This window comes from Rhinopithecus bieti, unplaced genomic scaffold (assembly GCF_001698545.2).
Source record: "Rhinopithecus bieti isolate Rb0 unplaced genomic scaffold, ASM169854v2 scaffold_84002, whole genome shotgun sequence".
In the NCBI taxonomy this organism is placed as follows: Eukaryota; Metazoa; Chordata; class Mammalia; order Primates; family Cercopithecidae; genus Rhinopithecus; species Rhinopithecus bieti.
Window position 1 is genome coordinate 1,438,542 of NW_016841755.1, and position 10,595 is coordinate 1,449,136.

The following is a 10,595-nucleotide window of genomic DNA, read 5'->3' on the forward strand; positions in this document are numbered from 1 at the left end:
TTAGCCGACCTACGGTTGTTACAGCACCTTCTATGCATGGCATTTCTGTTTTCACCAAAACCATCCATTTGTTGGCTCCCCAAGGAAGGAGACAGGCAAATCTGCCCGACTGTCTCAGTCCCCGACCAACCTATACCCCCTGGTTTGCCGCTGGACTGACCACAGGCATGCGGATGGAATGGCATTAATGGATGTATAAACAACTGTTTGAATGCCAATTTGAGATGGGCGTGCCCTAGCTACGTGGCCCTCCTAGAGATATTTGTCTCCAATCATGGACTGCCTTGGAGAAGCTCTTCTAAAGCCATAGAATGCTTACTTGCAAATAGTCTTCATGAAAATGAATTTGAGCTGTTCCTATAGGCACACTCTTGAGTTGGATCAGAGGTTGATAAGGCCCCCGACCCCAGCTCCAAATTGTCACCCTTTCTAAGCTTCTGAAAGAACCGCAGGAGACTATAGACTCATTGGTACCAAGACAATGGGCAATTTGAAGTGAGGCCCTTCAGAGGAGGGGGCTCCCTGCTCCCAGGCATTGACCGCAGGGGTGTGCCCCCCAGCAGGAGCAGCGGTGAGCCTCCTGTGTGATGGGCTGCGTGTTGGCTGCTTGATTTTATTCCCAGTTGCTTTTATGCGCCTGGGCTGACTGTCAAGGACTTGGGTGCCCCACCTTCATGTGTGGGAATCCTTCAGCAAATCTTCCCTCTTACTAGACCTGTTTTGCCTGGAAGCAGGTGGTAGAATTCAAAAGGCAAGTGTCTAGAGCCTTTTTGTGGCTGTGATTAATTTCCCCACCTCACTTGGGCTGGCAGGGGCTGCGTCCTGACACAGCCGGTCCACGGCAGAGTGACCCTTTGCTCACCGGCTCCTGTTGATCACATCGATTCAGAAGTGGGGGCGGGAGAGGAATATTTTCTCCTCCTGGACGCCTCTCTCTTCTGGGCGAGGATGATTCGTTTCTCCTCCACAGACAATGCTGCCTCATTTAAAACTACTTTAATTAATCTTTTTGGAGAAGGAGGTGTTTTGAAAATGTGACAGGCACTCATGAGAGAGATAATGGATGGATGGTGGGCACGCGAGGGGCCCCAGCGTGCTCCTCGTGGCGAGGTGGGGTGTGTGCTACATAATTTGGGTAGGATCAAGCCCTCCAGGACAAAAAATGAAAGAGGCATTTAATTGGAACACTTAGCAATCACAAAACCAAGACAGAGGTTAAATTGTTTTGAGCAAGAGAAATTAATACATTAAAGGTTAGATTTCCAACTGCGAGGCAGTGAGCTGGGCTCTTCCGCAGTGTCAGAATTACATAAGGCAGGAGAAATGGCTCTGAAATGATTGTGGAATCATTAACAAAAGGCAAGGCAGAGTAAGACACTTCCCAGCAGGAGGGTGCGGAGAAGAATAAAGACATGGAGGGAGCTCATTAAGAATGAATTGCAGACCATAAACATTTGAAACCACTCAGTGTGGAGTTCTATCTGTTATCTAATGACTCAGAAATTATAAAACTAGCAATGACTTTCAGAAAAGGAGTTGACTTTGCAGGAGGTTGTTTGCCATTACACATGCAAAAAGGTATTTTTTTTTCAGTGGGGGGAAAAATCTCTTATCTTTGTAAATCAGCAAAATTTAAGCAACTTCAGCTATCCTCTGACAGATTTTTCTTCTGTATAATTACACATTGTCTCTGATTTCGTTATAAGTGTATTGAAAAGAATGTGCTGGGCGAGGGAGGGGAAGCAACGGAGGCAGGGGGAGGAGCAGGAGGAGACAGAAGTCCACACCTTGCTGTCTCACTACAAATTGACTTGCCACTTTGTCTTCAGAAAGATGTGGAAAACTCTATCCAGAAAGCCTGGCCAGTAAATCCTCTAACATGGATTCATGCTTTGTTTTGATCAAAGGAGGCTCCATTTGTACTATTTTTAATTGCATGGTTTGATAGACGAAGAGTCAGGATAAATAAAATGAGATAATCCATCCATGGTGTTCACTCTCCCAAACCCCTTGCACACCCTCCTCCCCGAAAGTAAAAGGAACACTTAAGACTAGAATGATTTAAGACTCCAAATGCTGGCCATGTGTGAACTCTTTAATCTTCCAGAATATTCAGTGCTGTGCTTCTAAATGCTGTTTATTTGTAGTTCACTCAAGTCAAAAATGGTAGAAAAACATCAAATCACATGAATGGGCATCACACCCAGGGCTCTAAAGTGCTTCTTGGGAAAACAGATGATGGTCCAGTAATGTGCTATCCTTCCGGAAAGAGCAGGGTTCAGAGAAGCTGTGGGAAGCTTTGTAAAGAGTGAACAAGGCTTTCACCAGGCAGTGAGATACCCAGCCAGCCCTAGTGCTCAGACGGGAAGCATGTGTGTGGACAGCCCTGTGATCACCCAGCATCATTTCATCTTGTAAGGGCCCCACAAAAAAACGCAGACGTGGACAAGGCCCGTGTGGCCCTTTCTTAATGCCTTCTGGTCTTGGTTGTTTATCTGTTAAAGTACATAGTAGGGTTAGGCCAGCTTCCTCATCTATCTGGAGCAACCAATGAAAGGGAACAGGATTAAAGTGAACGATGAGATATTTGAATAACTCATCATGTGAAGAATTCACAAGTGCACATGTTCATCACAAAAGCAGATTACTGAAGGACACCGAGGAAGCTCCTTTGGGAGAGCCGCTCATCTGTCCACCACTGCAGCTCTAGGATGAGGTATCTGGACATTTACATTCTGACATTGAGGAGATTTGTGGTAGTCTTCTTTCTCTATTTTTTTTTTTTTTTTGCTTTATAAAATGTAGCTATTTTATTAAAATATGTTATTGTTGGTTATTTTTTAAATAAAATATGCTATTTGATACCCACCCTCAATGTGGGTACTGGACATTTCATAGATGAGGAAAGGAAACTCCATTCAGTTCCTAAAATCTGCCAGCACTTGTGGTGAGCAAGGTCATGTGGGAGGAACACTCTTCCAGCTGACTGGTGGAACCCTTTATCCAGTGAGCCTCACAGTGAGGGTGGAGGTAGCACGCTTGGTATGCTCAGCGATTTACTGGAGTGTGAGAAGATTGTGTGTGCGTGTGTGCGTCTGTGCGTGTGTGTGTGTATCTTTCTTAAAAAGAAAGAAAGTTTTATAAGCATTACTAGCTAGGTTGATGCTGGTGTCTTGTTCTTTTGGAGTCTTAGATGATTGATCATGTGTCTCCCATGCCCCCTGTTATGGACTTACGTTTATGTCACTCCCAAGTTTACATGTTGTAGCTCTAACCCCCAATATGTTGGTAGTTGGAGGGGGTCCTCTGGGAGGTAATTAGGTGTAGATGATTTCAGGAGGTTGGGACTATTAGGATGGAATTAGTGCCCTTACAATGAAAAAAAAAGAAACCAGAGGTCTCTTTTTCCATTAAATGAGGACATAGAGAGAAGGTGGCCATCTGCAAATGAGAAAGAGAGCCCTAATCAGCCACGAAAGCTGCTGGCACCTTGGACTTCCCACACTCCAGAGCTGCGAAAAAATCCCTCTCTGTTGTTCATGCCACCCAGTCTGTGGTACTTTGTAATGGAAGTCCCAGCAGATTCATATGGTCCATGAGGTAGGTGAGGGCAAGGTGGCACTCTCCCAAGCAGAGGGCACATCAGCAGTGACCAGTGACATTCAGAGTATTGTCGTTTACGCATACTGATATGGTTTGGTTGTGTCCCCACCCAAATCTCATCTTGAATTGTAGTTCCCATAGTCCCAGGTATTGTGAAACGATTACCTCTGGAGGGAGGTGATCAAATCATGAAGGTGGTTACCTCCATGCTGTTCTTGTGATAGTGAGTGAGTTCTCACGAGATCTGATGGTTTTATAAGGGGCTTTTCCAACCCTCCACTCTGCACTTCTCCTTGCTGCTGCCGTGTGAAGAAGAAAGTGTTTACTTCCTTTTCCACCATGATTGTAAGTTTTCTGAGGCCTCCCCAGCCCTGCAGAACTGTGAGTCAATTAAACCTTTTTCCTTTATAAATTACCTAGTCTCAGATATTTCTTCATAGCAGCATGAGAACAAATGAATACAGTAAATTGGTACCATAGAGAGTAGGATGCTGCTGTAAGGATACCTGAAAAAGTGGAAGCGACTTTGGAACTGGGTAACAGGAAGAGATTGTAACAATTTAGCAGGCTCAAAAGAAGACAGGAAAATGTGGGAAAGTTTGAGACTTCCTAGAGACTTGTTGAATGGCTTTGACCAAAATGCTGATAGTAATACGCACAATGAAGCCCAGGCTGAGGTGGTCTCAGACGTAGATGAGGAACTACGTGCCCACTGGGGCACTGTCTAGTGGAGTTGTGAGAAGAGGGCCACTGTCCTCCAGACCCCAGAATGGTAGATCTGCTGACAGCTTGCATCATGTACCTGGAAAAGCCATAGACACTCAATGCAGCCAGGTCGGGGGCTGTTTCCTGCAAAGCTACAGGGTCAGAGCTGCCTAAGACCATGGGAACCCACCTGTAAGAGGTGACCTGAATGTGAGACATGGTGTCAAAGGAGATCATTTTGGAGCTTTAAGATTTGATGGCTCCACTGGATTTTGGATCTGTATGGGGCCTGTAGCCCCTTTGCTTTGACTAATTTCTTCCATTTGGAAAGGCTGTATTTACCCAGTGCCTCTACCCCTATTGTATTGTTTTGGCCAATTTCTCCCATTTGGAAGGGCTGTATTTACCCAATGTCTTTACCCCCATTGTATCTAGGAAGTAACTAACTTACTTTTGATTTTACAGGCTCATAGGCAGAAGTGACATGGCTTGTCTCAGATGAGACTTTGGACTTGGACTTTGGGGTTTATGCTGGAATGAACTAAGACTTTGGGGGACTGTTGGAAAAGCATGATTGTGTTTTGAAATGTGAAGACATGAGATTTGGGAGGGGCCAGGGGTGGAATGATATGGTTTGACCACGTCCTCATCCAAATCTCATCTTGGATTATATCTCCTATAATCCCCACATGTCATGGGAGGGACCCAGTGGGAGGTAATTGAATCATAGGGGCAGTTACCTTCATGCTGTTCTCATGATAGCGAATGAGTTCTCACGAGATCTGATGGTTTTATAAGGGGGCTCTCCTACTTCACTCTGCACTTCTCCTTGCTGCTGCCACGTAAAGAAGGATGTGTTTGCTTCCCCTTCTGCCATGATTGTATGTTTCCTGAGGCCTACCCAGACCTGAGGAACTATGAGTCAATTAAACCTCTTTCCTTTATAAATTACCCAGTCTTGAGTATTTCTCATAGCTGTGTGAGAATGGACTAATACATATGCCCAGTTGGTGGCTTTACAAATCGTATTTTCTAGTCTTAATCAAGCTAATGGTCACAAAATAGACAAATGGCTTAATAAATTCTTGCAAAGAAATTACAGATTATAGATAACGCTAATAATGCAGGAATAAGCTAATCAGAAATAGTTAACTTTGAGGCTTCCACTCTTCATAGGAGTGTTTCTTCTTCCAAAAAAAATTCTAATCTGACAAAAGGTGACCAAAAAATTAAAATGAGCAGGGTTTGAAATATGTATTCACAACTACTATCCTTAAAGACGAAGGCTGTTCTGTTTGTTCTGTTCTAAATCGTCTAGTCCGTTACATATATCACGTATTTTGTGGAGGATCTCTTTTCAACAATCATGAAGAAGTTCCAACAAAATTACCTACTAACACTGAATTGTTTGAACCTTCCTTTAAATTAATCATGCATCTACAGCTTAAAATACAGTGGTTCTCAAGACTTTTTGTCCCCAGGATCCTTTTCTTATACCACTTAACATTTATTGAACAACGCTTAAAGCACGCCTTTAATATTATGCTAGGATACACCTATTAGTATTTACCACATTAGCAATTAAAACTGAAAACATTTGAAATATTATTTTAATAATTCATTTAACGTATTACTGTTTATTTTAAGTTAGTATAAATAACATATTTTATGAAATAGCTATATCTTCTAAGGCAAAAAAAAATAGAGAGAAGAGTATCATTCTTTACATTTTTGTAAATCTCCTCAATGTATGGATTAATACCTATCTGAATTGTTATATCTGCTTCTTCATTTAATCTGTTGAGATATGTTGTTTTCATTGAAATATAGGAAGAAAATCTGGCTCATCCAACTACATAGTTGGAAAAGGCAGAAATATCTGAGTAGCCTTTCAGACAATTGTAGACCTTCTTCTTTGATACTACACCAAAACTTGACAAATGGTTGTTTCTTACTAGTAACATGGATTCTGAACCTTTGTATCATATCAATGAACCTTCATGTCAGTGAACCTTTGTACTCTCTAACATTAAAATCCACTTGTCTCTCTTGCACTTTGAATAAATTTTTTATTCATGTATAATTTTGTAACATTTTGTATTGTTTCAAAAATATTGGCCCCCTAAGCTGTGCAGATCTTCCAAATGTTGAAACATTTTATTGTATACTATCAAAATATCACATTTGTTAGTATCACCCAATCTCGTAAGAAAAGTCTAAGTTTTGGGAAGCTGTCAAGCTCATGGTGGTAGACAATGTTTTTCAAAATTCTAATTTTCACTGGAAAGATTGAATTTTATCCTTGGCAACAAATGCTGTCAGTTATTTTTCCCTGTAGTTTACAGGCTCACTTTGTTCATTTTGAGAAAATGTGTGCCAAATACCCAAATGTGAATAACCATAGTGTTTCTGTCAGTCATTCTTGTGAGCAAAAATGGTGTTCCATGGAAAAAGTGGCTGGTTCAGCTCCCAGATCCAACAGTCATGCAAATGCTTTTCCTGGAGACAAACATCTTCCTTTATTGTGAGGCAGAAGTTCCCATTTCATCACTCAGAATATTAAAAAGACACGTATTTGAAGATCAAGATTGAATAACAATTCTTACAGCTTCATCCAGGAAGTAAGATTGGCTCTTTTTTGTAATGTGGATATGACAGTGAAAAATATGACTACTAGCATGGTTGTGCCTAGATGGCCACAGTTTTGTTCACTGTTGATTTTGCACCACCAGAGCAAGGTCCACATAGTGGAAAGAGCAAATAACAACTGGTATTAGGGAAACGATTAGGGAAATCATTTTGACCTCATGGACTGACTGAATGGGTTCTGGGGGCCCTAAGTGACAAGTCGCACTTTGATAAATGCTGGTTTACGGCAAGATTTTTAAAGGTAATGATGCATATTCAATCATATTGCTTGATATCAAAAAAATTAACAAAAATAAATCCGTTTATTAAAATTTGAGCCATTAATAAGTAAAATAATTTAAAAGATGATTTATTGATATGGTTTGGTTGTGTCCCCACCCAAATCTCATGCCAAATTGGAATACCCAATGTTGGGCGAAGGGTCTGGGGAGGTTACTGGATCATGGGGCTGACTTCCTTCTTGCTCTTCTCGTGATAGTGCGTTGTTCCAAGATATCATTGTTTGAAAGTGTGTGGCACCTCCCCCTTTGCTTGCTCTCTCTCCTGTTGCCATATGAAGACATGGTTGCTTCCCCTTCATCCTTCTGCCATGACTGTAAGTTTCCTTTCTAACGTTAGACCTTCATTTTGCCTTTAGAAGCCGTTGGTGTTCCTGTGACCTTCAGGGAAGAATTCCAGCTCCTTAGTGGAGCACTCACTCCTGGGACCTGGCCACTGCCTCACTGGCCCCTCAGGCCCCTATGTGGAACTCTGCTTTTGCACATGCTGTTTCCTCTTTTAGGAATGCTCTGACTCACTCTCCACCTGTCCTCTATCCCAGCCTTTTACTCCTCCAAAGTTACTCCCCAGTTCCCTACTTGGGTTGGCCCCAACCCTTTAAGTATCAGACCAAGTTTCTTCTACTCTTGGAAGATCGTCTTATGTAATTTTGGGTTCAAGTCTTGGTTTTGCCATTTCATATCTTCAGATCTTGGCCATATTACTTACCCTTTTGTAATTTCAATTCCTTCTTCTATGAAAGGGCCTATTTCATTGCTTATTGTGGGGATTAAGTGAGATAAACACAGGTGAAGTGCCTGATACAGCTCCTGGAAAAGACCAGGAGCTCCGCTAATAATCACATCTCTCTCGTTGTCCTATCCTCTTAGTTTCTTTAATAATGTGCTGCAAATGGGTGCTTACATTCCATTGTGATGATTTTCTTCACACCAGAACCTTTCCTTTGTTTAATTCTCTAATATCTAGCATGAAAGTAGAATACTGCAAGCCCCCAATAAATGCATGTTAAATGAATAACAAAACAAAATCAGAAGAGAGTGAAACACAGACTGCACTATTCAACATGGTAGCCAACAGTCACGTGTAGTTTGTAAAATTTAAATTTAAATACACGTAAATTAAATCAAATTAAAAAGCAGCTTCTCGGTTGCACTAGCTACATTTTATGTGCTCAGAAGCCACATTGGCTTGTGGCTTCCACACTGGGCAGCACAGATGATAGAGCATTGCCATCATTGCAGAAAGTGCTACCGGATGGTGCTGCGACCTTGCATTTTCTAGCTAGTGACGTTGATTTTCTCTCTCTCACTCCACAATAAAAGGCCTGCATGCAAATGCTTTTGCTATGGAAAATAAACAACACTAATATTAATAGCACATTAAAACTTGGATAGTCAACAAGCTGCTCCAGAACGCTGCTGGCAGAGCATGTGTAAGATATTATCATGCGTGAGGGAGGGAGGGTCTTGGGACAGCCTACTCACCTTTTTTTTTTTCAACCCAAGCAGGGTTGTCTGTCCGGACAGGGTGTACGGGCAGGGAGAGAGCCCTATAACTCGGAGACAATTGTGAGGTGATGACACTCATTAACTTGACCTGACATGAGAATGGGAGCAATTTTCATGTCTGCTTTAGGCCCAGCGAGAGTGTGCATTCAATGGCCTTTGGGGGAGGTGTTTGACCAGTTTGTAGGGCATAGCACCACTGATGAGTGCCTTTTGCTTAGAAGCAATACAACGTTTCTTCTTCAAGTGAGCCACCCCCATCTCTGTGGGCTGCAGCCCATCTTTACCAGCACGTCTCTGCTGTCACGATGATGCCGAGTTGACGGACCACTCCAGGAACTCATGATTCATGACCTTCATCTGGTATTAAGCTTCTGCACGTACAGTTTTCCAGAAGCGAACTGTGACATCCAGAGTTCATCAGTGGATGGTTGGTGGGAGAGCCACAGTGTCATGGGCTTTTCTCTTGACTTAGAACTTCCTCTTATGCCTGTGCCAGACTCTGAGTCTGGCCTTGTGTCCACTGGCTTTGTTTCCCATTTTCCAGCTCCTTGGATAAGAGGGCACTGTCTGGCTCTGTCCTGCCAAGGTAGCAGAAGTCAGGGGCAGCTTTCAAGGTTTCAATGCCAATGAAGACTTCAGGGGCAAGGTGGCCTTCGCTGGATGTGAATCACACAGGACCCAGGCTTTTAGGATGATGAATAGCTATAGCATGGCCCTCATGGGAAATGTGACTCAGTCGCTGGCATAATTCTTGGGCAAGGGGGAAAGGTGTCTTGGGATCAGGAGCACATTCCAATGCCAGCTCTGGCTCATAGGATGCTAGAGTGAAGAGACATTAGGGGGCATGTATCGCAAGTGTCTGATTTTATAGATAAAGAGGAAGGGAGCTGGCGAGTTGGAGGAGCTTCCCTGAGGGCACAAAACCAGGGCTGGAACCAAATTCTTTTGACGTCCTGTCCTGTGTTCTCAATATGGCGTGCAGAAGCTTGCTGCTTCCTCATTAAATCAAACCCTTTGATGTTGATTGTTCTGATGTTAAGAAGTTTTGTCTCTGCAGCTGAACTATAAGCTTTATGAGGATAGAGACCTTTTTTTAGTGTTCTTTAGCATCCTGAAGAAATTTACAGTACAACTAGGGAAGAGAAAACTAACACATACAAAATCAATAAAGAATCACTGTATACTAAACTGAGTGTTGAGTAGAATGGGGATTCAGAGGAAGGAGATATTGGTATGGACTCAAATAACTGGAAAATCTTAGAAGCAGATTTGTCTTAAGAAGTGGAAGGGAAGGGGCAGAGCAAGATGGCCGAATAGGAACAGCTCCAGTCTCCAACTCCCAGTGCAAGCGACACAGAAGCCCGGTGATTTCTGCATTTTCAACTGAGGTACTGGGTCATCTCACTGGGGAGTGCTGGACAATTGGTGCTGGTCAGCTGCTGCAGCCCGACCAGCGAGAGCTGAAGCAGGGCGAGGCATCACCTCACCTGGGAAGTGCAAGGGGGAAGGGAATCCCTTTTCCTAGCCAGGGGAACTGAGACACACAACACCTGGAAAATCGGGTAATTCCCACCCCAATACTGCGCTTTAAGCAAACGGGCACACCAGGAGATTATACCCACATCTGGCCGGGAGGGTCCCATGGCCACGGAGCCTCCCTCATTGCTAGCACAGCAGTCTGCGATCTAAATGAAATGGCAGCAGCGAGGCTGGGGGAGGGGCGCCCGCCATTGCTGAGGCTTAAGTAGGTAAACAAAGCCGCTGGGAAGCTCGAACTGGGTGGAGCTCACAGCAGCTCAAGGAAACCTGCCTGTCTCTGTAGACTCCACCTCTGGGGACAGGGCACAGCCA